The 25,853-nt window shown below is 43.7% G+C and overlaps 1 protein-coding gene across 13 annotated transcripts in view; it reads left to right on the forward strand.

The window, feature by feature from the left end:
- The window catches only part of ZNF664 (zinc finger protein 664), a 40,204-nt gene that overhangs the window by 9,109 nt on the left and 5,242 nt on the right, over nucleotides 1-25,853 (forward strand). For 3 of the 13 annotated variants that reach the window (XM_073021206.1, XM_037995324.2, XM_037995344.2), the window contains exons 3-4: nucleotides 3,796-3,891; nucleotides 20,507-20,563. The exons of 1 other annotated variant lie outside the window; for it this stretch is intronic. The gene's annotated coding sequence lies outside the window, so the exon portion shown is untranslated. Of the gene's footprint in view, nucleotides 1-3,795; nucleotides 3,892-16,561; nucleotides 16,716-20,506; nucleotides 20,564-25,587; nucleotides 25,724-25,853 lie in introns of those variants that run through there. 9 more of the 13 variants (XR_012094613.1, XM_008005138.3, XM_037995348.2 and 6 more) reach the window with 7 other exon arrangements.

Raw genomic sequence — 25,853 nt, forward strand, 5'->3', positions numbered from 1 at the left:
GTTTAAATGCTGAAGGGAAGAAACAAACACAGAAAGAAAACAGTTGAAAGGGGTGTGGGGGCCAGGGAGGAGGAGAGACTTGGTTTCAAAGTTCTTTGCCCAGGAGATTTGTTGAGGGAAGAAGTTGCCTTTTATAGGGACTTTGAGTTTGGCAAAGTAGTGATTTTCAGTTTATCATGGGATGATGGGAAAATAATTGTAGTAGGCAGTTGGAGATACAGGTAAGAAGAAAAGACTGTGACAAAAAACTGTGGCATCATCATCATGGAAATAGTCATCACTCTAGTCAAGCAGGTAGTTGAGCTAAAAAATGGGGACAGGACATACTGTATGGAGGACTCCTATATTTAGGCATAGGCATCAGAGATGGCAGACACACTCAGCAAAGCCAGAGGAAAAGTGAAAATGTGCAGGGAACTGGGAGCTGAGGAGATGGTAGACTAGGAGTCAGGGTGAGGCAGGAAGAACGGCCCGAGATATGACTTTGAGAGCAGTTTGTAGTGGGGGTTGGGGTGCAGAATGGTGTGTAGGAGGCGCACACAGAAGATATTGTAGATGCTGTGGAGGAGCTCAGCGGTGAAAGTGAGAAGAGTGAATTGGTCTTAGTCGGGGGATGGCTCCAGAGAACACATGTCGCTTATCTGTGCATATGAAATTAAAGCTGTAATCAACAGTGACTCTAGAAAGGATTATATTTGCTTTTTTGCTTTTAACACTATCATCTCAGAATGTAAGATCTAAGTTTCGTGTAACTTTTGTGCCACTTCCTGCTCTTCTCAGATTGAAAATCTGACCAAAAGGAAAAAAATGTTTAGGTCTCTTCATGACATTTGAGGGAGTTCTTGCGGGAGAGAGTAAATGTGACTGATTTTTGATTTATTGTTATGACACATGTCAAATGTTAAATCCTTTAAATCTGTGAGACCATTTGTTCTCATAAATGACATGTAAAAATACTTGATAAAACTAATAGTATGGCTAATAGAAATTATTTGGCTTCACTTATTTAAAATATTTCATTAAGAAAAGATAGCTGGGCGCCGTGGCTCAAGCCTGTAATCCCAGCACTTTGGGAGGCCGAGACGGGCGGATCACGAGGTCAGGAGATTGAGACCATCCTGGCTAACACGGTGAAACCCCGTCTCTACTAAAAAGTACAAAAAACTAGCCGAGCGAGGTGGCGGGTGCCTGTAGTCCCAGCTACTCCGGAGGCTGAGGCAGGAGAATGGCGTAAACCTGGGAGGCGGAGCTTGCAGTGAGCTGAGATCCGGCCACTGCACTCCAGCCTGGGCGACAGAGCCAGACTCCATCTCAAAAAAAAAAAAAAAAAAAGAAAAGATAAAAGATTTCTAATATCAGAAGTGGTCAAATAACTGTGTTGAAATCTGGGAGGTGGGATTTGACCTCTCACTGTAGACTGAGTGCCCAGTTTGAGTGGCCAGGTATACTGTTTAAGCATACACTTATCCAAGGGGTTGGAATGGCAGGTTCCAGGTTAGGCCCATACATGTCCACTGCTGTGGGACTGGTGTGAAGACCTGTGAAGGCCTTAAGCCATTTAACCTTTGGTGGCCTTTACTATGTCATATTAAACATTAAATCACCCATATCCCACATAAAATTAGCTTGTACAAAACCATGTGAGTTGAGCTTTGATTGGCTGTAGACATCTAACATTTATTAACTTTAATTTTGCAATTTTCTTTGCATGTTTTGCATCCAGTAATTTTTTTTTTCAGATTTCAAACATTTACATAGGTCCTCGAGATGTTCATGAGCCTTAGGGACTGTGCCTATATGCCTAGAGATAAGACATCCCTGTTCTGCTGGGAAGTGGACATTGGGTATGTCTAGGCATGTCTGGCGGGGGCACGGGAGGGGGTGGACTTGCCCAGAATCTGTTTGTTTGTGGCACTGAGGCACCTCCTGGGAAAACTTCATCTTAAGGAGGAGTTGAAGGAAGTGTTTTAGTTAGGGATTTTTTGTTGCAAAGAACAGAGGTTCATTCAGACCACTTTCTGTACAAGGGGCTATATTGGAGGATGCATGTGGATCAGACCCATGAGGAACTCAGGTTGTCCAGAGATAAGCCACAGTCTTCTCATGGACAGTGGGGTCTCTCACAGCATTGCTCATTTCTTTGTGTCTTTCTCTTCTTGCTGCCATCTGGCTTGTTTTTCCCTCCCCTATATGTCTTTTCTAACCTTTTAGCTTCTCCTTGCTTATAGATTCTACTTCCTCATGACTTTGGTTTGCTGTAATCTCATGACCTCTGCAGTCATTTTGGGATCATAACCTCTCAGCTTCATCTCTCACAGTTGATAACCTCATTCTCTCAGTATTGCTTAGATTCCTGAGAGAGGGGGATCTGATTTTGTTTTGCTTTTATTGTTGTTCCAAGCCACATCATATGTCAGAGTTAAGCTCTTGGGTCAGATATCTGCACTTGGTCTCTGAAGTGGTCATGTGGCCCATGGCTGCCTGGGCTTACCCTTAAAGCTGAAGCAGTTCCCATTAGTAGGATTTGTAGGCTAGCAGGCACCATGATTGGCATGTATAGTTCAGTAACGGAGAAAAAAACCTGGCCCGATATCAAGACCATTTGAAATTCCTCCAAATGTATTCCTGACCTTTAAAATATTATCCTGCTAACAGCTTTCATTCTAAGTTTAACCTTTATTCCCACAGAGAAACTAAAATAGCTAAATGTGTTTAAAGCATTTTCACTTTTCCATTTTCTTCCTGTTTTATTCAGTCTCTGACAGTGCAGGGCCACTCAGCGTAGTCTACCGGACTCTATTTCTAATGTTAGCGATTTCTGCTGAAAATGATATAGCAACTTCAGATAGTTATTAGCAAGTTGGATCATTCTAACCACATGCCTTTCATGTAATCCTTTCCCCTAAAGCTCTGGGGAGCCATAGAGGAATACTGTAATTCAGCACTGTCCCTAGATTGACAACAGCTAGAAAAACATGTAAATGTCCCATCCACATGTAGATACGGCAGCAATGTGAACCTAAGTTCCTTAATATATCATAACTCCCAAGGGAAAGTGAAGTTCCCCAAACTTAAAGCTAGATCTTGAGATCTATACCCAAACTTCTCTGAACAATTATAGAATATAGCAGAAGGGGGGAGGTAGTAGATGGAATAAATAAAATAATGATAATGATAGCTTTGTTGAGCCCTTAAAATTTGCCAGGCAGTGTTTTAAGTAATTCTCATGGATTAATTGATTTAATCCTTAAATTACCTTATAAGATCAGGGGCCTTTATTATCTCCATTAACTCATTCTTAACCTCTTAGGTGAAGCTTCCATAGCAGGTATGCAGTAGGACCAGGACATGAACTCGCCCAGTCTGACTCCAGTTTGTGCTTCTTCAGCACCCTGAGAGACTGGAAAATCCGTGAAGAAACACTATTGATTGTTTACTCCCTGGCATTTTAGCCAGTCTGAGTCAGTTTTATCTTATACCTATGAACCTTAAACTCATTTTGGATCAGGTTCCCATCACAAGGCTAGTTGTGATACTGGGATACCTATATCTTGGAGGGAAGTTGTGCAGAGTGCCTGGATTTTCCTTTCTGTGGTTTCTCAGATTTGCTCTTCCCTTCTTTGGGCCTCCATGCCTTGAATCCCATATATTTCTATAAATCCCAGATGTAAATGGGTCTGTCCTGTCTTCTGAGCTGGTACCCCACATTTATAATAGCTAGTTTATGAAAACATTTTGTGATCCTAAATTCTCTATAAATAAACCCATTTTTCTCTCTGCATTTCTCCCATCCAGCAGGATCCTAAGGCCTTTGTAGCCCTTCAGCCACTGTGGGCCCTGCCTCTGCCTGTTCTTCTGGAATATCTTGGGGGTTTTGATCCTGTCATTGTGGTAAGTTTTCCCCTTGTTTCACCATTTGTCCTGGATGGAGAATCCCCCTTGAGTATTTTAAGCCAAAGCTGTCTCTAGAATTTTTTCTGAGCATGTGCCCTTTGGGGCTTAATAAGGAAGCAGCTCTCCATGTCTCACACTTCCTGACCTCGCCTTTATCTGGCATTGAATTCCTCAGATCTTGGACCACCTTCCTTACTCTCAAGATGTCAGAAACATTTTTGTCCATCTCCTCAGGATCTTCATTTTCTTCTTTCCATGTGAACTATTGGTTATTAAAACTTTGTTTCACTTGTCCCATTTTCTTCTGCCATCTTGGAGGCCTTATATGGATTCTAGATCTCATGCCACTCTTTGTCTTCTTCTTCTGTTGTTCCTATCCTCACCGAGCTATCAGAACTTTTTAAAAGCTCGTTCGCTCTATACATTTCTGGTGTTTTTTCCCCCAATGCCTGAAGAGTAGCTTTTTCCTTAAATATAAGTTCCTGAAAATCTTCTTACTTGAGGATTATGGTTTCACATCCATCTGTGCAGACTTGATTCTGAGTGTCATTGTGTTCCCAACACAACTATTTTTTTTCTTTGTTTTCTCTTTGGATTCGTTCTTTTTTAAAGATTTTTTTCCTCCTCCTTTACTCAGCTCAAGAAGACAAGATATATAGGACAAGTATTTGTTTATCTTTATTTGGTCATTGCTGAAATCCAGAATACTCCAGTCGAACATACAGTCTAGATCTCTGATTCACAGACATCATAAAATTGTATGTTATTTCCATGCATAGCTGGGCAGCAAGAGAAAGGAAAGCCTTTGTCTTCATAGCTGCTGGCTTCTGGGGGAATGAGCTTCTTGTCATTTCTCCTGCTGCCAGAGGCTGGTTGCTCAGGCCCTGGGATTCTGCCTTCCCAGACTTCACTTTCCCATGCAACAAAGAGGATTGGCTGTGGGAGGTAAAGGACATTTTGTTGGCCTCTGTCCTAGTGGGTCTAGTGACTGTGTGTCGTTAGAAGGCTAAGCCTACGTGGATGTGTGATATCTTTTCTTGGCTGTCTGTGGCTAGAGTGGAAAGGCTGGGGCTGCCCCTCAACAGAAAGGTCCTGACTATCTCTCTTCCTTTTCTCTCTTTTCCCATGTACTGGATTGGTTTTCAGGTGACTGACATATTTAGAAGTGGGGGCAAGTGGACCCTGGCATTTTGGCAAATGTTCTCTCTTCTCTGTCTCTTTCTGGCTGCATTCTCTCTTGTGCTGAGTTGGGTAACCTCGGCCAGTCTTTACTATGTGTAGTAAGACCAAAGAGTTATGTCTAATATTATATGAATTCCTTTTCATACCCGTGTGTGCTTTGGTGTCAGTTTAAGATTGCCACTAATGTAGGGAAAAGGAGTTCTCTATGTAATCCAGCCTACGTTATGGAATGCTGCATTGGGAATTGGATTCACAGGTCCAGCTAATAATAAAGTGTTGTGTATTTTCAGTTCAGTCCTGTGTACATTTCCATCTAGGGTACCTAGAAGTTAGGGGTGTTTGCTGAGCCCACTGGCCAGATTTGGTATTAGCCATTAATAAGCTACATTTTCAGAGTGGCACTGGATCAGCCTCTAGTGCCAGTCCTACAAGATCAAAAGCCTGAAGGCCAGAGTTCTGCATAATTTGTTGTGACCATTCCCTGGCCCTCTCTGAGAGTGAAGTGGCAATAAATTTCTATCCATCCATGCAGATACTGAATTCTAATGACCAAATCCTATCTATTCTTAGGATTCTCATCATCTCTGTTGATTTTTGGCTATAAGAGGTCACCTGCTCTTGCACTTTGTGCTTCCTGAGTGAGCCTACTCCAAAATCTCTCTCCCCTGCTTGCTTTGGTTTGCCAGACCATACATGTTATGAATTGTGACCCAGGTATAAAAATAGCCAGACTCTTGAGGTACTTGAGAATAGTCACATTCATGGAGTCAAGAAAGTAGAATGGTGGTTACTGCGGCTGGGGGAGAGGGAAAAGGGGAGTTGTTGTCGAATGGGGACAGAGTTTGTGTTGCAAGTTGAAAAAGCTCTGGAGATCTGTTTCACAACAGTGTGTATATATGTAATACTACTGAACTGTGCATTTAAAATAATTAAGATGGTAGATTTTATGTTATGTGTTTTTTACCACAGTTTCTAAAAATGTATACAAATATAGTCAGAATTACAAATCCCTAACTTTTGACCCCCTAACTACTGTGGCAACTCGCACTGCCAGCATCATTGAGGGCAGTCTTGCTAATTACCCACTTTTCATTTTGCCTGTTCTTCAGGGCCCAACCTGTCTTCCTTCTTCTTTTAGTTGGCTAGACTGGGACTCCTGTGACCTTCAGGTGTTCCTTATGCCTCTTCTTGAGGGTGACTTGGGCTTTCCAGTCTGTTCTTCTTTTCTTCTGGGCCTGAGCATGAATTTTGTCTCTTTAGGTCTTACTACCACAGTGGAAAGAGGAAGCAAGTTTAGTAAACGAGCATTAGAGCTAATCTGAACTAAGCCTCTGTGCTTCCTTTTGTGTTCCCTCCCTTCAACTAGTTCCTGCCTGACCTCAGAGCAGAAAGAATCCCCTGGCCAATTGTGAAAGGCTGGTCCCTTGAGGAAGACAAATCCAGTAGTCAGCCAAAGGGAAGGTTAAGGAAAAGGCAGAGTATGCAGGAAAGTGGGTTTTCTCATGTTCTGTTGTTCTTTCTGTGCATTGACTCTTTAGGTATCCTAATTGTATCCTGAGGAAATTGTATTTTTTTCTGTTACTTCATCAGTGTTCCTTGTTCCTGAGGAGGCATGAGTGGAGGGTGAGAGTGAGCAGCTCCATGACTCACAGTGGGACTTCTCTCTGTTTCATAGCTGAGTAAACTGAGGCTGGTGAGAATCAGTGACTTCAGTCAGACAGCTATTTAGTATTAGGTGAAGATTTTGACCTTAGGCCTTTTGAGCTGCAAGTCCAGTTTTCTACCCACCAAATTATTATGGTTCTTAGTGCATGTGTATGTTACACGTTTACTAGATAGATAAAATAAACTTAGGCCTTGTATGTGGGGTTCACGTAGGGGCTATCACTGAAGCTAATCATTGTGTCCCATTACTCAGGCGTTTCTGTATATGGGATTGAAGAGCAGAAAACAAAGTAGTGGAGTGCAAACCATGGGGAAATCTCACTAAAGTAATATTTTTTAAAAAGCAATCCTGTCACTAGAGGGTCAAGAAGGGAAAAGTTACAGGTAGGAACAGGGAGCAGCAGACACATAGGAATAAAGGCAGGGTTTCACCTTGAATGGAGGAAGAACCTTAATTACAGGGAGATTAGATCATCAGGTGTTTGGAAGCCTCTGCCTGTGAAATGACATTCTTGGCAAATGAATGAATGTGTTATGTGCTAATTAAAATAAAGGAAATAAGGAAACTAACATTCATTTAGCCTCAGCTATGCTGTGGGCACTCTTGATAGGTACTTTCATGTTTATTATCTTCTTTAATTACCCCAGCAAAGTGTTGTAGACATTATTATCCATACGTTTGCAGCTTGGTCAGATCAGCCACAGTCACATAGCAGGTGGCAGAGCAGAGGCGTACACCCAGTGATGTCATTCCAGAGGTCATTTTGTGAGAGGACTTGGCTGAAGGAAAGCTACAGAATGGATGCCTGTGTCATCCTTGATCACCCTGATAATACATGCACTTAGCCTTCTCAGATTTTCTTCTCAGACTCAGGAGAAAACTTGGCATCATTCCCTCAATAACTTTTGTTGCCCTTCTCTGGACCTAATTTCATAGTCTGTGGTAATTTCTTGTTAAAGAAAAATCAGACACAGCTTCTTTTGTCTTTTATCTTTTCTCCATTAGGAGTTATTAGGCTAAGTCGTGCAAAGACGAATTTCCGCAGGACAAAATGAAGCATATCTTCCCTATAGCTCTTTAAAACCCAGAGCCCAAATTATTAGCCATTGAACTTGTCTCTTGTGAGAGAAATCAAGGAACCTAGAACTTTGGTGTATAGGGTATAAGGAAGTGTGGGGGGCAGTAAGGAAAGAGAAGAAGGAGGCGAGGGGCCCAGACGCCTGGGGACCAAGTAGGAAAATGGTCTAAGGGTGGAGACAAGGTACTGGGAGTGTCTGGAAAGAGTGTTGTCGGTTTCTCTACTAGTGCTCAGGAGTCAAGCTGAATCACAGGCTTTTCTAGCCAGCTGGTGGCAGGGCTGTGCACAGGAAGGCATCAGAAGTGATGTAAAATCCTCTCTTTTCAATCTGGAGCAGATTTTAAAGTTTGCCCTCATTCTAGAAAGGAGAGGAGTATACCCTGGCTGATATCCTAAATTTAGTTGGAGAATCCTGCTAAGAGTTAAAACTTCTTTTGACAGAACTCAAAAGTTGACTTCAGAACCCTTGGGGAAGTTGTTCCTATTATCACAGAGGCTGTGGTTATTAACAGCATGTTCAGGAAATGCTGGCTGCTACTTGAGCCACAGGTAAGGGCACATTTGAATTCCTGTCAGGGCGTGTTTCCAAGATGCTGCATGAATGACAGCCAATAGGCAGAGACTGATGTTCTTTTGAGGAGTCCACTTTTAGAGGTCATTCCACTTTTCAGAAGTGCGTGTACTCCAGTGACTACAGCAGAATACATTGGTGCCTGAACTGACAGGCCTTTGAGTCAACAGAACCTGTAATATCTTCTGAGGCTGGGCTTTGTGTTGTGGAGGATTTGACCACAGAGATTTAGACCCGGGAATTATGGGTGTGCTTGGGTTACTCTGAGTGAAACTCTTCTCCTCTCAGTTTTGACCACCTCCAGCCTCTAGTAACCGAAGTTGGCCGGGAAAGACAAAGAAACCCAGGTTCACTTCTGTGAGTGATAAGCACACCTGAGAAAAAAGACCTGGCAGTTGGACCTTCCGAGGTGCTGTCGGCCAGAGGAGATGAAGTGTGAGAAGTTGAGTAGCTACAGGCCTTAGTGGCCACTTAAGAGGGTTTGGCGAAGTCAGAGAAGGACACTCTGAAAGAGACTCTGAAAGCCCATTGCCAAGGAAAGAGGTCTAGGACCTTACCCCACAGTGAAGGTGGGGCTTCACTGTGACCTGTTATCATTGAGGTGGCCCAGGGTACATGCAGGCACTGTAATGGAAAAAAGAGCCCTGGCTTCTTCAAGAGTGGGGAATGTGAAGGGCCTCTTTGGGACATGAATCTACCCTGGGCAGCCAGAATCTTCAGTTTCAGAACTATTGATGATGGTGGAAGCAAAATAGAAGAGATCTGAGATTCCATAGTCCTAATCAGTGAGTTACCAGTGACTGCCATAATACCTGAGGCTTACGGAGAGTGGTGGCCTTGAACAGAACAAATGCCCTCTTAGCCTGGTTCCTTTGGCAGTATGTATGTCCTGATACCTGAACAGCCTTTCCTTTTATTTATTTTTTGGGTGTGTGCCAAGGCCTGTGGAAAAAGGCTAAGCAGAGGTTCCCTTGGAGTTGTTTTATCTGCTGAGACTTGCCAAATTAGAATTTGATAGCTTTGATTTCTAGGACTTCCTGATCATTTTTGAGGAAGAGGAGTTCCTAACTAAGCTGGAGGGAACATACTTTCTCCACATAAATAGGGCACCTGTGATGTCAGCGAGAACAGTGTCAGATAGATGCATGGCCCACCAGCCGGATACCAAGGTCTTGTAAGAATACCTTAGTGAATTATACCAGATGGAATACATTCTGAATCCTTCATAAAGCATCTCTTTGGAGAGTTCTTTCTTGTAGTGTTTACCTCTCAGTCCTCTCATGTACAAAACTTGAGAATTATTTTGGAGGACTTTCAGGGGGTGTTTTTCTTATGTCTGGAAGAGGAATGTTTGATGATGAAAATTACTGACTACATGTAAGTAGTCATCTTACAGTTTGCATACTTTCAGTCTTCAAAAAAAGTGAGTTTAAGATGGTTTCTCAACCCCTTTTTGTGTCTGGCCTTCCTTACACTTTAAAAACCACTTTTAAGGACTCCAGAGAACTTTTAAGTTTATGTGGGTTGCAGGCTTTGATACTTATTGTAATAGAAATGAAGACTAAAATTTTACAAAGATACTTACTCATTTATTTAAAAATGATAAACTCATTACATGCTAACATAAATGACATTTTTATGAAAAATAGCTATTTTCTGAAACAGAAAACATTTAGTAGGAAGAGTGGCAATATTTACATTTTGGCAACTCTTTAAATGTATGGAGTTTAAATAAAAGACATCTGCTTCTATATTCAGTCTCTTGCAATATGTTGTTTTGGTTGAAGTAGATGAAGAAATCCGGCCTTGCATAGATAATGTAGTTGGAAAAGGGATTTTAGTAGCCTTTTCAGATAATTGTGGCTTTATCTGTGACATGACACCAAAACTTGACAAGTGGTAGATGCCTACAGGTTAGTTGCAACGTGCAATCTGAAACTATATTCATGAACTTTTCGTACTCTGGTATGTTAAAATCCATTGGTCTCTCTTACACTTTGAATAGAACTTTTACCCGTGATAACCACATGTTGGTCATTTGGAGCCTTCATGGAGCGCCTACCTAGATGAACATTAATCAACAGGAATTGTACTATAAATTGTGAGAACATGTTGAGAAGGAGGATCTAGATCAGTGGGTGCTTAGCTAGTTTATTCAGGAAGAGTTTCAGCTGGAGCATAACCAGGGGGCAAGGAACATCTGTTATGGCAGAGGCAATGATGAAAATGTAGTATTGTATACTCTAATCTGAGGAGGTTGGGATGACAAGCCCATTTTACAGACAAGAAGTTGGTGCTCAGATAGTTCAGGGCGTGATCTGAGGGTGATAGGGAGAGGTGTTGAGCATAGAGCCGTGGCCCATTGTGTGTTTCATCATGGTGTTGTGCATCTAAGCCCCATCCTCTGCTGGGGAGAGCTGTGAGTCAAGTAGGCTTAAAAAAAATAGTTTACAGACAAAGAACATTTTCATATTAAGTGTGAGGCTCATCAGGCACTTGCCAAGAACCACATTTAGCTTCTGAGTCAGTGCTTCACAGACTTGTGTGACCTGGGGATCCTGCTAAAATGCAATGCTGATTTGGTAGGTCTAAGGTGGGGCTGAGGTTTTGGATGTCTGACAAGCTCCCAGGTGAGGCTGATAACGCTGCCTCCTGGCTCAGTTTTGGGAATCAAATTTCCAGAGCCAATTTTCTTTCCATTTTTTCCTTAATACATGATGTGAATGTTAATCACAGTCACTCAGGCTTTGGAGAAGGAGAATGGAGGTGGGCGGAGATGGGTAGTAACTATCTAAAATTCTTTATCAGTTAGGGCTGCCTTGGTAATCAACAGAAATGGACTCTGGCTAATTTAAGGTAAAAATGAATTGTAGAATGGAAGGGGACATGGAGGAACCCAGTAGCGCTGGAGGGTCATAGTTGTAGGAACTGCTTAAATGTGTGTCCTGGGTGCTGTCACTAGCACATGTGAATGAACTCTAATTTTTAATGTCATCTTTGACTCTTCACAATTCAGAGTACCTGGAGAGAATGGCTGGCTGAACTGAGGTCTGTTTCTTACCCGCTGACCGGACCAGGCATTGTAGTGAGAGGGAAGATCTGGGGATTTTGGCCTTCACAAGGGAGGATAGAAGAGCACCCTGATTTATCGGCCCATTATTGCTGCCTACAGAGGGAGACATAATCCCTGAACAGCAAGTTAGAGTGCAGTTAGGAAAGGGAAAGGAAAGCTCAGCAGGAAGGCTGACCTGTTGCCAGGCTCCTAAGCCATCCTTCAGTTAACAGTGCGCATTGCCTGTGCTTACCAGGTGGGTACACTGAAGAACGATAGTATGTATTGAGCTTAAGTACTATAATAAGTATGCATTGTCTTATGTAATTTCAAAGCAACCTTAAGAGATACAAGTCTAGGTATTGAGGAAGTGAGTCTTAGGGTTGAACAACTTGCTTGAGGTCACACTGTTAGTAAGTGGGAGAGCTGAAACTTGAATTACAAAGTGTTTCTGCTGCAGTCTAATTTGTTGGCAAAAACTGCTGCTTCTTGGGGGTAAAAGGTTGCTTCAAGTGGGCCGAGTGTGAGCATGAGTGGTGGAAATTAGGGAGAATGTGTATGGACACACGGAGCTGGAGGTGCATAGCGATTCAAGATTTTGGAGATAGAATGCTCTGTAAAACAAGCTCAAATTTAGCTGTGTCTGTTAAGAGCTTCATGGCCTCAAGAAGGGCTTTGCATCTCTTAGCTCTACCAAATTATGGCTTTGCCTGTGATGAGAAAGGATACTTTCACAGAATGGAAATTTAAGGTGCGAAACCCAAGGAGAGCAGGCAGGAATGGGGAAAAGTGTTCATCTGGAAATTAGACAGAATGGACAGAATGTCGTTGGGGACGGGCTCTATAATTGATGGGTAGCTTTTGCAGTGGCCAATTAGATTGCAGGGCTCTGTCCTCATTGCCTGGCCAGGGAGGGAATGAAGCTCATTCCTGCATTACCAGGACAAAGCCCACTTGTGTGTGATGGACTGAAGTAGGCTGGGTGCCCCATGTTATATGTATTATATACAAAACCCCCATTCACTCTGGCTGGTCTAATTGTGAAGCCACTGCTCACCCCTTCCCCAGGCTGCCAGCCACAGAAGTATGTATGTGTCATTCACTTTTTTGGTGTCAGAGGTGAAGACTGTAGATACTGTTTGTGATTTTTTTTTTGTTTCCTTAGGAGGCAGAAGCAGAGAATAAAACTATTGGAAAGGAAAGGAAAAATAAAGATTTTTTTCTATGAAATCTCTCTTAATCTCTTAAGTAAAAATATTTAAGTGAAATATGCAACTTCTTTTTTTGGAAGTGATTAAAGGTGAAATCACTCCAGGTTTTTAAAGCTAAAAGGACTTGGGTGAAGTGTGAAATAAACACCATTCCTTCACCATCACGAAAGAATAAACAATGCCCCTTGTGTACATAGAGCCCAGAGGGAGATAAGGACTGTAATGGGAAAATGTCACTGAGAGCATGCCATATCCTTCTTGTAGTTTCCTCGGGCTGCTGTATCAAAGTACCAGAAGCTGCGAGGCTTAAAACAATGGAAATGTATTGTCTCACAGTTCTGGAGGCTGGAATTCTGGATTCAGGTGGCAGCAGGGCCGTGCTCCCTCTGAAGGCTTTATGGGAGAATCCTTTGCCTCTTAGTCTTTGGCCTTCCTTGGCTTGTAGACATATCACTTCACTCTCTGCAGCCATCCCCACATGGCCTTTTTCCGCGTCTGTGTGTGTGTCTGAATCTCCATCTCCTCTGTTTTATAAGGATACCAGGCATTGGATTTAGGGCTCACACTAACATGTTATGATGTCATCTTAATTACATCTGCAAAGACCCTGTTTCCAAATAAGGTCACACCTTGAGGTTCTGGGTGGATATGAATTTTGGGGAGACACTATTTAACCCAGTATACTTTTTGCCTTTCTTCCTCAGAGCTCCAGCTAATCCAGACGCAACATTGACGAATTAGTGCTGGAATGAGTATCAGTACTTGGTACTGCAATTAGAACACGGGGATTTGGCTGTTGATTTATTTTTTTGGCTACACTGGGAGGGAGGCTCAGAGACAGTGTGGATGTCTGAAGGAAAAAACACGTGTTAAGTGAAGTGAGGACTTCAAATGAAATCATACAGTTTTGGGAAACTGCATTGGACAGCGAATGCTGGATCCAAGGAGTGTTCCCTGTTCCAGAATGGGAGGTGACATTTGCAGGAGGGCTTCTGAGGTCAGAAGTTCCTCCTAGAAGTGCAGGGTGTATCAGCCATCTCAGGAGCTGATTTCCTGTGCAACTTTGTTTTCTAATACCCCACAGGAGCCTTTCTTATACTTTATCCCTTTGTATGTTTATGGATCGGGTCCTTCCCAGTCCTTGGCACCTGTGACACTCTCCACAGGCTTCCAACTTTAAATACCTTCTGTTTTTCTTAAAAGATAGAGTCCTGAGCTTACAGGACGTCATAGGAAGACCTGTAAGTCTCTGTTGGTCTTTATAGGTGGACTACTATCTCCTGGGTGTCTTGTAACTGTAATGCTTATATTTTTTCAAAAATAAATCCTACAGAGTTGCCTTGGTCACTCCAGATAAGAGTTTCTGTGGCTGAAAGACCCCGTTGTATGACTCCTGTTTCTGCCTGCTGGACTCCACTTTCTGGGGCTTGGCATCTGATGACCTCTGTATACATGCTATGCCCTCCTTTTCTTTATGTGGCCACTTCACTTTGTCATTTGGGTTTCAGCTTAAAAGTAGAGTCAACTAGAAATCTTCATTACCATGCTGAGACTACTTAGGATGCCCCTGGCTCATCAGCTGTAATGCCTCTGTCAAATCTCCGCTCACATGTGCTGGAACCGTCGCCTTCCCTTCCTCATATGTAAACCACATAAGTGCAGAGGCCATGTCTGTTTTGTTCATCAGATCCTCCGGAGCCTAGCTTACTGCCCAACAGATGCTGGGTGCTAAATAAATGTGGAACATGTGCCTGTGTGCTTGCAGCTCTGACCCTATGCCTCAGAGGTCAGCTTCCAGGACTTTAATAACAGCTTTCTTCCAGGTCTGTGTCAGGGTGGGTTGGCTTCTCTGTGTCACTTATCTATGTCAAATAATCAACATGTGTTAGAGGACTAGGGATATAGGGATCTTTCTATAAAATCTTTCCCATTAATTAAGGGGCCAAGAAGTTAATGTGGATCTTTTATATTTTAAGATTACTGGCCTAGTGCATCGTCTCCTGAGCCAGGGCCCTTTGATTATTTTTCTTACAGAATCTTATCCAGCCCCCATGACACAATTGCCTGCTGTATGCGTGTGGGGAAGATAAATCACATGGTCATCTCAACTCATCACAGTTGGTGGTGGTTATTTTTGGTAGGGAGTGGAGGCCGACATGTCATCTTCCCAGTTCTTTTTCGCTTTTATCTTTCCCAGAAAGTGTGCCCTTATGCCTTTGAGTGGCAAAATTGTATACCACACATTCTGATAGCTCTGGTTCTGGGTAGGAAATTAATTTGATCTCTGTTGAAATTGATTTTACTGTCAGAGTCTGCTATTGCAGAGGGGGATTATGTACAGTTAGTGCTTCATAGGAAGACCTGTACTCATAATACTCCAGAAAGGTCTGTGATACTTATAGGTTTCTTAAAATCAGAACAGTTGTCTCAAAAATAAGAGGTAATTTTCACTTGACTTTTATGACAAAGTAATTATATAGTTATTTGAAAATGACTTTAGATTTTTCTGAGCCAGCAGTCCAAATTTTAGATAATGTATTCAAGATAAAAAAAGAAAAGCTCAGTCCAGACATCCAGAGAGGAGTGGTGTTGGGCTGAATCTTAAGTAGGACATGGACACTTCTTCCATTTGTAAAAGGAAGAAAGGGCTAGAGTTGGGCAGCACATGTACAATGATAGTTTGACTGAAATTGGAGGGAGTTCTCTGATGGGTTCTGCCTTCTCTGTGTGGCATTTGGTTTCAAGAGCAGAGCTAGTTGCAGGTCAGACATAGATTGAACATGGCAAAGGGGGCAGTAGCCACATAGCAACTTGGGGTGAGGTAACACAAGCATTCCTGAGGCTTGGAAGATCCAGCTGAGGGTATCACTGTGAAGACCTTGGTGGTTTGTGATTCTGTCAGCATGTGAAGGTAGAGATTTAGATTGGGATAGGGGATGATTTCTTTTAGAAGGAAGGCCTGTTTGTCCTTTGATGATTCTCATTTGGCAAAAACTCAGTTTTGCAGAAACTTAGCTATCTGCCTTCCCCATGCGGTCCCTGAGGAACTAAGCCCTGGGCCAAATCCATGCCCACTCTCAGTGCTGCTGGCAGTCCCCCTACGTTTCTCAGGTCACGCCATTCTCCTGCCCTCCAGACAACCATCTCACACCACCTCAAACCACCACACCTGTTCTCCTCAAACCTCCAGGCTCCCCATTGCCCTCTCCTCAGCAGATGACCTTGCTTCCTGCTTCCTAGCAGCCAGGGACTCTCAGTTTCTACTTAAACACACACACCACTTCCTGCCTTCACCTGTTCACGGAGGCGCGTCTTTCCCCTCTCCAGGGCTCATTCCTCTCATGGAGCTTTGGATCCCGTCTCCATTGGCCCTTTCTGTTATTTCTTTTCTCTCCCATAGTTTCAGTCTTTCCTTTTCATTGGAATTCAAGATAAAAAAAGAAAAGCTCAGTCTCATTTTTATTTCTTCCCTGAACTTTTCCTTGAAGTCTAACATGCAGATTATAAATAGAGCTACAGTGTGATGAATTTTCACAGCTGTGAGATGAGCACACCTGTGTGCACCAATGCCCAGATAAAGACAGCACATGACAACAATCCCTAGAAATTCCCTCGTACATCTTTCCAGTCATTAGCCCCTCTGTCTCCTCTGTTACGTAGCAGCATCAATTGATTTGCTTGTTTTTCAACTTTATGTAAGCAGAATCATTCAGTATGTGCTCTTCTACTTGGCTTCTTTCAAACTGAGTCATTAAATGTTGGTCTCCCGTAGAGAGGTCCCAGGGCCCTCTTCCCTTTTCATCCTTTCTTCGTAGGCAGTGTTATTCCCTCCCCCTGTTTAAGTTACCATCTAAATGTTAATGGCTCACACATGTATACCTTATAAAGTCCTGATTTCTTTTCTCAGTGTCAGTTCCATCCATCCAGCTGCTGTCCCTGACATCCACTTTCGGATATCACGATCATGTCTACAATGGAAATCACAATCTTTGTCCTCAAATCTTGGTCTTTCTGGAGTTTTCTGTCTTACTGAATGGCTCCATCTCTATCCAGTTATTCAGGTAAAAGACCTGGGAGTTATCCTTGGCATTTCCTTGTCCCTCACCCATTGTATTGAAACTGTCACCAAGTCTAATGGATTTTTCTCTCATCTCCACCATTGCTTTAGTCCAGATTTTGATCATTGTTTCCAACCCTAATGACTAAGATGATCCCCTACCGTGTTTACCCCCAGATGCTCTTGCTTTCTACCCATCCATTAATTTCTGTATTTTAGCTACAGTTGTCTATTTAAAATGGAAATCTGATGTTACTACCAAATTTTAAGACAAAAGCTAACCACTGTGGAGGCTTCCACTGCTATGAACATAAAGATCATGATGCCTAGCTTCTCCCCTCTCGTCTGCCACTGAGCGTCTCCAGCCCAGCTGGCCTTGTTCTGTCCCATGCTTGCCTCCTGCCCCTCACCAAGGTCCTCCACGCGTGCCTTTCCCTCAGGTCGTGTATCTTCTCTTCACCCTGCAGAGGCCTCCTCTAGATCTGAGCTCAGCCATCAGTTCAAAGTGGTCTCCCCTGACCAGGTCAACCTCACTTCCAGCCCATTCCGAGGTGCTCAGAGCACTGTGCAGGGCTGCTTTGAAGCGTTTCATATAGATTTATTTGACATTTCCTTGTGGACACCTTTGATGAACGTTGTCTCCCCACTAGACTGTGGCTTGCACTCGAGAAGGGACTGGCTATGATTCTGCACTGTTGAAGGCACAGAGGCTGACATAGGTTAGACACTCAGTAAACATTTGGTGCTTGAATGACTGGAAGACAGAGAGATGTAGGAGTTTCAGAGATTCACAAATTCATAAATTCTCTGCAGTTTCTGCTGATCAAGGAACTTGCATTCAAGAGAGCAGGGAGAAGAGCACAACAAAGGAAGCATGTGCAAAAATGAGCACAATAATTCCAGGCAGTAAGTGGTAATGTTCTGTACAAAAATTAAGCAGAAAGAGGTGATCAGAAAGGTGTGAGGGCAGAGAGGTAAGTCAGTTGAAACTGACAAGCCCAGGAGCTGCTTTCTGGGAATATAGCACATGTGCTGAGGCCTGGGTGTTGAGTAGATGCCAGCTCCCTGAGGACCAGGAAGAAGCTGGGCAGGGGGCTTATGTGAAGGTACTGAGGGCACATGAGGCTGGCAAGCTTGAAGACTAGAAAGGAGATGAGGGAGGCTAGTGTGTGGTTTGCAGAGAGTGCGGGAGGTGAGGTTGGAAAGAGGCGGTGGCTGGGCCACCTCCAGCTTGTGAGCCAGCGAGAGGATGTGTGTTCTAAAGAGCAATGGAAGGATTAAGCAGGGCAGTGACATTCTCTAACTTATGTTTTTAAAAGATGAGGGTGACTACTGGTAGAGGTCCAGTTGTGGAGGAGCAAGAATGAAAGCCAGAGAGACCCATGGTTGAGAGGCTGTTGAAATATTGCAGGCAGGAGGTGACCGTGGCCTGCACAGGGTGGAGCTTGTAGTGGCCATGGAGAGATGTGAGGGCAGGGCTGGGTTATGTTGTGGAGAGGAGGTAGAGTGTGCAGTGATTTGCATTGGTGGTGCTGGAGGAAAGCAGAATTAAGGACAATGCATCTGGATGGATGTTGGTGCGCTTGACACAGATGGGGAAGAGTGAGGAAGGAACAGTTTGAGGGGAAATTTGGTTTGGAAATGTGGTTGTAGTGCCTTTCAGCAGAGGTTATGGAGCAGTCCAGGGCTGGAGATAAAAACGGGAGCCAACATCAAGAGAGTATTTTAGATCACATGACTGGTGAGATTACTTACAGGGTATAGATTCAGAAAAGAAGTGGTCCCAAGCAGGAACCCTGAAGCACCCCAGGATTTAGAATTTGAACAGAAGAGAGGTCAGCAGTAAAAGAAACAAGGAGTGGCTAGTGAGGGGCAGGGACGGGCCAGCTAAGAAAGCAGGTGTTTCCAGCCCTGTCTTGGGGCCCTGTCCTGACGGAGGCAGTACATGTTGGGAAAGAAACATGTTTTCAGTGGCATGTTGGGAAAGAAACCTGCCTGCAGGGGCAGGGGACAGCATGAGGATAGCAGGGGTGGGGCTGTGAGATCCAAAGCAATTTTAAGGAGGAAGATACAGAACATGTTTGTATGAGAATGGTCCTGTAGCTGGGATGGAATTGACAGTGTCAACGAGGGGGAATAGTTACAGGATCCCATTTGGAGAAGGCCCAGGAAGTGTACTCATGGGCACAAGTGGAAGGGCTGGTCTTTCCCAGCAACAGGGCACCCCCTGTTGGAGTAGGAGGTGTGAATACAGGTGGCCTAGTGGATTTGCAGTGAGAAAATGAAGGGCTTGCCATCTAATTGCTTCTCTTTTTTTGAGACAGAGTCTTTCTCTGTCGCCCAGGCTGGAGTGCAGTGGCATGATCTCGGCTCATTGCAACCTCTGCCTCCCGGGTTCAAGCGATTCTCCTGCCTTAGCCTCTGGAATAGCTGGGATTACAGGCCCATGCCACCATGCCCGGCTACTTTTTCTATTTTTAGTAGCAACGAGGTTTCACCATGTTGGTCAGGCTTGTCTGGAACACCTGACATCGTGATCCACCTTCCTTGGCCTCCCAAAGTGACGGGATTATAGGCGTGAGCCACTGCGTCCAGCCTGCTTCTGTTGTCTTAATCAGAAGCAGGCTCTTGGCAGGTTATCAGCCACAAGTGAGGGAGTCAGAGGGAAGATGGGAGATTTGAGGAGAAAGGGGAATGATGAAGTAGCAATTTAAAGTATTGGGAAAATGTGTGTACTGAAGACTTTTGGAAGAATTTAGGGCCACTCCAGTGCCCATTTGAAATGTATGGTCATGAGTTAAATAAACCTGGCATTATTCAGCCACTTGGGTGCCTGCATGGATAGGTGGAGAGTTGGGTTTGAATAAGGTGCGGTGTCACTGAGAGTAGGTGGGGCCAGAGAGTTCTGGTGAGCGCAGAGAGAAGCTATGGACAACAGACAGGGAACAAAGGGTCAGGCCACTGGGTGCAAGTCTGCTGCATGAAGTTCCTGGAGCCAGTTAGCTGGAAGGGGAGGGAGCACCCAGTGTCCAAGAATAGGTTGCTCAACACAGATTTGGGAGGGAGCACAGTTTCTGGGGGTGATAGAGCTAGAGTGTGGCCATGGAAACAGTAATGATGACAGAAGAGAGAGGTGAACCTGGGTGGAGGGAGGGCATAAAGAACCCAAGTCAGCATGGAAGCCAGGAAGTAAAGACAAAGGACAAAGATTGAAAGAGGACTGGAGGTCCTGAGGGACCAAAGAAAAGGTTCCATAGGATTAACAGAGCAGAAAGCTGGAATAGAATGTTTTGGTTAAAGGCTAGAGTTTCACTCAAGGTGGACAGATTGCTTACAGACTTCTGAGTGAAAACCGTTGAGCTGTATAATGATATGGCTGGACTTGCATAGGTTAGTGTTGTCAGTGGAGATGGAGGCAATGTTTATTTAGCTCTGTAACCTAGAACACCGTTGTATTCTTTCTGATGGCTTAAGATCGTCATACAGGGATTTTCTAAGCCAGGGGTCCCCAACCTCTGGGCCACGAATGGCTACCGGTCCATGGTCTGTTAGGAACCAAGGCCACACAGCATGAGGTGAGTGGTGGGCAAGCCAGTGAAGCTTCATCTATTTATAGCCACTCCCCATCGCTTGCATTACCTCCTGAGCTCCACCTCCTGTCAGATCAGCGGAGGCATTAGATTCTCATAGGAGCGTGAACCCTGTTGTAAACTGTGCATGTGAGGGATCTAGATTGCCCGCTCCTTATGCGAATCTAGTGCCTGATGATCTGTTACTGTCTCCCAACACCTCCAGATGGGACCACCTAGTTGCAGGAAAACAAGCTCAGGCTCCCACTGATTCTACATGATGGTAAGTTGTATAATTATTTCATTATATATTACAACGTAATAATAACAGAAATAAAGTGCACAATTTAAGCGTAATGCACTTGATTCGTCCCAAAACCATCACACCTGCCCCCAGTCTGTGGAAAAATTGTCTTCTATGAAACTGGTCCCTGCTGCCAAAAAGGTTGGGGACCACTGTTCTAAGCAAAGGCTTACTGGCTTACATTTTATTATGGAAAATTTCAAATGAACTCAAAAGTAGAGAAAAAAACAAAACGTACTCCTATGGGCCTGTCACCACAGGGGTTGAACCCAGGTTCATAAACCGTGAGGTTTTTGTTGTTCTTATTTTGTCCACCCTCTACTTTTTTGTTCACATGAGAAGCCAGTTTATTACTTGAGTTGGGTTTTGTTGAATGACCACAAGTCACATACTGGGTGCTGGCAGTCTTACCTTAACATGCAGTCAGCATTTTTGAAAACGATGTAAATATATAATACAGTTGTCTATCTTTTAGTTTCCAAAGTTTGTTACTTCACATTTTGATTGATAATTTATAAAATGTGTGTGTGTGTGTGTGTGAGAGAGAGAGAGAGAGAGAGAGAGAGAGAGAGAGAGAGACATAGTCCAGCATGTCTCTATTATCCTCATTATATAAAAAGAAAATAGATGCAAAGTAGTGTTAGGTGATATGTTGGCCTGAAGTTCCAAGATTAAGTGGGAATACATTTTAAAGTTCCCTCTTTCCTGTTCTCTTCTCTTGGTTGAACTTCATTCATACAGCATCTGCCCTCCGTCTCACATCTCCTGTCTTTCTAAAGACATCACTGGCCCATCCCCACAACAAGCTGTCTCCATGCCAGCCCCAAGTGCTCGCAAGACATCATCCTGTACCTCCCTGGCACTGGGCGCTGCACCAGTGTGCCCTTCTGCACACCTCTTTCTTTACCAGCCTGGCAGTGGGATGTTAGTTGCTGGGTGGCGCTATTCTCTTCCTCAGTTGGTGGTGACAGCTGGGTCCCTGTGCCTCTGTAGTTCTTGCATGGAGGTCATAGCCTCGAGCAGAGCAGCACAGATGAGGCACTTGGCCTTCTGCTCAGTAGTCGGCATCTGCTGACTGAACACTGTGGACATAGTCTGATGTCAAGGCTGAATGGCTGCTAATTCCTTTAGGAGTGTAACTGGATTTTTCTCTCCTGCCCAATCAAGGTGATTAGTCTTTATTTCATATCCAGCCTGTGTTGAATATAATCCAGTTCAGAGTCCACTTTGTGGAACATCGGTTGTAGCTCACCAACCTCTACCTCCACATAAATAGTTGGCGTTCCTCTGATGCTCTGATCACCCCATTAGGGCTGCTGTGGCCGACTCCTGCAGCCTCGGCCCTACACTGGAGTGGTAGTCTCCCTTACATGCAGCGGGTTTGCCTCTTCTACCACTAGAGTGAGGAACTTTTGGTCTGAGCAGCTCTCAAGGGAAACCAACTTCATTCTCCCAGCCTGTTAGTCCTGTACCCCCATCTTCAGGTTCCCCTTTCTTATGCTGTGGCCCAGAGCATGTATTCTCTCAGGATACGGTTTCCTTGTATTTAAGACTTAGTTTTTTACTTTCTTGAATCTCAGCATCAGTTCTTTATAAGCTAGTGCCCTCAGTTTTAATTGTACTGAGATATTAGTACTGATTCAGTATTCTGTGGTATCACAAACTACAGGGGGAGAGGAAAGGCTCCTTTTCATGGAAGGTGAGGATTTGAGGTAGATGGGCTAAATTTTAAGCTTTCATTTTCTCAGTTTTCAGCTGCACTGTCATTTTGCTGTTTTGTTCTCCTCCAGTGTGGGTCGAGTGCACAGGATGCTGGGGGCATTCCTGAGCTCGCAGGTGCAGGCTCTTAGTTTGTCCTTGGCAGTGACAGGCTTCCTCCTCAGGTCAGAAAGAGGGGCTTGCAGTCACGTGGGATGTCCTCTTGAAACCCCCGGTAGGACGTTGATTATGAGACATAAGGGGGAGTCTGGAGTGAGAGACAGCCTTGGGAACGTGGTGCATTCAGGATCTGTGACCTCTGTGGGGCTCCATAACCTGTATCTGCCTCTGGATTTATAGTCGCCTCTATCTGTGTGGAAGAGTTGGGCGGGGGCTGTGATAGGCGAGTCTGTACTGGAGATCCTTTCTGTGTGTTGGCCTTTCTGTTCTTTGGTTGGTCACATGGAAAATTTGCCGGAGTTTCTTTTATCTTTCTTTTTCCTACAAAATGCAGCTTACCCCTCTCATCCCCCCACTGCGCAGTGAGACTTACAGACAGGTCCAAGGACTTTATCTGGAAGGAATGGCAGTGCCTGATTCCTGAAGAACTCCAGTGGGAGGTCATGTCAGACTCCCCTGTCAGGGACCTTGGTGTTGAACTATTGCCCTTCTGAGCAGAGCTGGACTCTGCTGAGGCTAGGCTGGAGGAATGCTCTGTGGCAGCTTGATTCCTGGAGGGGGTGCTGGAAGACACCCCTGCTGGGGTTAGCTTGCGAGGGAAAGAGCAGAGCACAGTGCTGCTTCCTTTGTCCTCTGCTTGTCCCTGCCGCCACTACCTTCTCCTGCTGTCCAGAGACCTCTTCCTGTGCGCATTCTCCTGTGCTCAGGATTGACTGGGGAAATGAGGGCTGTTTCGGGGATTATATTCATTTCAGTCACAGTTGCCCCTCTATGCGGTGGTCCTGGGATTAGTTTGCCTTTGCCAGAAGAGCAGGAAAGGAATATCTTCTCAGCATTTACACATTTTTTTTTAATCATGAAGATTTCAACCATACATAATATTTTACAATAGAATATTTTAGAGTAGAATATTTTATTCATTTATCTCTCACCTGGATTCAATGGTTGCAATGATTTTTACCACATTTGCTTTGCCTGCTCTTTTTTACTTTCCTTATTTTTTTTTTTTTTTTGGTTTGCTGAAGCATTTTAAATCACACATATCAGATGACATGTCCCATCATTCCTGTTCTTCACTGTGCGTCTCTAAGGCTGTAGACATTGGTTTACATAGCTACAATGACATGATCACATAGTTAACAGCACACAGTGTAATCTCATACCCCTAATCACATTTCCTTGACTGTCCCCTTTTAGCAGCTGGTTTGCTTCAGATTCCAAAGAAGGTCCTACGATTATATCTGATTGTTATGTCTCAAGTCTCTTTCATTTAGAGCAACTCCTCCCTCCTTACCATCTTTTTTTTTTTTTCCCCATGTCCTTATTGCAAAAAAAAAAAAAGGGGGGGGGCGGGCAGTTGTCCTGTAGAGTGGCTCACCTTTTGATATTTTGCTACTTGTTTCCTAGTAGTTCCTCTGTCTCTGCAGTTCTTTCCATTAAAAATTAGCTCCAGAGGCTTGATTAGGTTTTGTTTCAGTCTTTTGGCAAGAATGTCTTCAGAGGGTGCTGGGTGCTTCCCATTGCACCACGGCAGGAGGCAGACGTGTCTGGTTGTTCCTCTTTGAGTCATGCTAAGATCGATCGATTCCTGGCTTCAGGTGGTGACAACCTGATTCTGGCAATGCCAAGTCCCGGATCAGCCTTCCAGCCCCTTTTTTCACCCATTGCTTATCATGGTCTGAATCAGGTGTTTGATGAGGAGTATGCACATATTAGCTGGTTGCTTCTTTGTCTTGAAAGAGAGTTCATACAGGAAATAGGATAGATGCTTCTCTCCTTTTAATTACCAATTTTCAGGGTAAGCAGTTGGGCCCCTAGTTAATTCCAATTTTGTTTCAGTGCCTTGGGTCTCTCCATCTCTCTAAAACAGAGTCTAGCCAAGGCCTTTCCATCTCTCTGCCTGCCTGTCTCTTTCTTCCCCATTCCCTTCAGTCATTATGAGCTCCTGGGGTTTGTATATTTAATATGTCTCACTCGATTGCCTTTCTTATTCCTTTTGATGCTCAGTTGCATAATTGGCTCTGTGTTCCTTTGGCACAGCCCTCCTGCTTTCTGGCATAACAAGATGTCCCAAGATCATTTTGTAAGTGCTACTCTGGCTTTGAACCCAGCCATTCCTCCAAGGACCCCTTGCCTCATGGTGGGGAGAGGATTTAAGGGAACGGGCTCTAGGTGTGCTCATTGCTATCACTTCTTATTGCTTCCAGGTCTTTTTGGTGATTGCTAAAAATAAAAAAAAAAAAGTGAATTCAAACTGATATCTCTAAGTCAAATTTTATATTACATAATTTTTTCTTAACTTTGATTTTATACTTAAATCTAATTTTTCTTACATTGAATCTTGGCTAACAACTTTAACATAAACTACTTATTTGTATTAACCTACTTTACAAGACACCAGTAACAGTTAAATTGTTGAAAGAAGTGTGATTTCTTTGCAGCTTATTTGTCAAAAGAATATGTTCTAGGCATGTACAATCAGTATACTGTGCTCAAAAGGCATTTGTGGCTATGTCACCAACATGATAGGTTTATTCTCTTTATTTTATTTTAATATTCATTTAATTTTATTTTTTGACTATAGAAGCATGTTTCCAGAGTCAGAACTATATAACAGTATATTCAGAGAAGTCTTAACTGTATTCTCCCCCATAAGTAATCATTAAATTAAATTCTGGATTATCTTTCACCATGTTTATTTATTTTTTTATTTAAGATAGGATCTTACTCTGTTGCTGAGGCTGGAGTACAGTGGCACAGTCTTGGCTCACTGTAGCGTTGAACTCGTAGGCGCAAGCCATCTTCCTGCCTCAGCCTCCTGAGTAGCTGCGACTACGGATGTGTGCCACCATGCCTGGCTAACTTTTTAATTTAACCTAATTTTTTTTGTAGAGACAGCATCTCCCTGTGTTGCCCAGGCTGGTCTCAAACTCCTGGCCTCAAGTGATCCTCCCACCTCGGCCTCCTGGCATGCTGGGATTATAGGCATGAGCCACTGTGCCAGGCCAGTGTTTATTTTATATATTACCTTCCTTTTTTGCAGAAAAGGTAGCATAGAACATATACTATTGTGTACCTTAGATTTTTGTTTTTTTTTTTTTTAGCAGTGTAACCTGGGTTCACTCCGTGTCAGTGCGCAGTGCCGTCCTCATTCCTTTTTGTCTTGTGAGGAGGTGCCATACTTGATTCAGCTAGCTCCCTATCGATGGCCTTGGGTTGCTTGCAGTTTCGCTGCCAAATACTGCCTCAGTGAATAACCGGGTATATCAGTCATTTTCTATTTTTACCAATGTGTCTTTAGGATATATTCTAGAATTATTACTAGGACAAAGGATGGATGCAAACATAATTTTTGTAGATATATGACCATTTTTGCCGAAATTTGGGGTAC

Source organism: Chlorocebus sabaeus, chromosome 11 (genome assembly GCF_047675955.1).
Source record: "Chlorocebus sabaeus isolate Y175 chromosome 11, mChlSab1.0.hap1, whole genome shotgun sequence".
In the NCBI taxonomy this organism is placed as follows: Eukaryota; Metazoa; Chordata; class Mammalia; order Primates; family Cercopithecidae; genus Chlorocebus; species Chlorocebus sabaeus.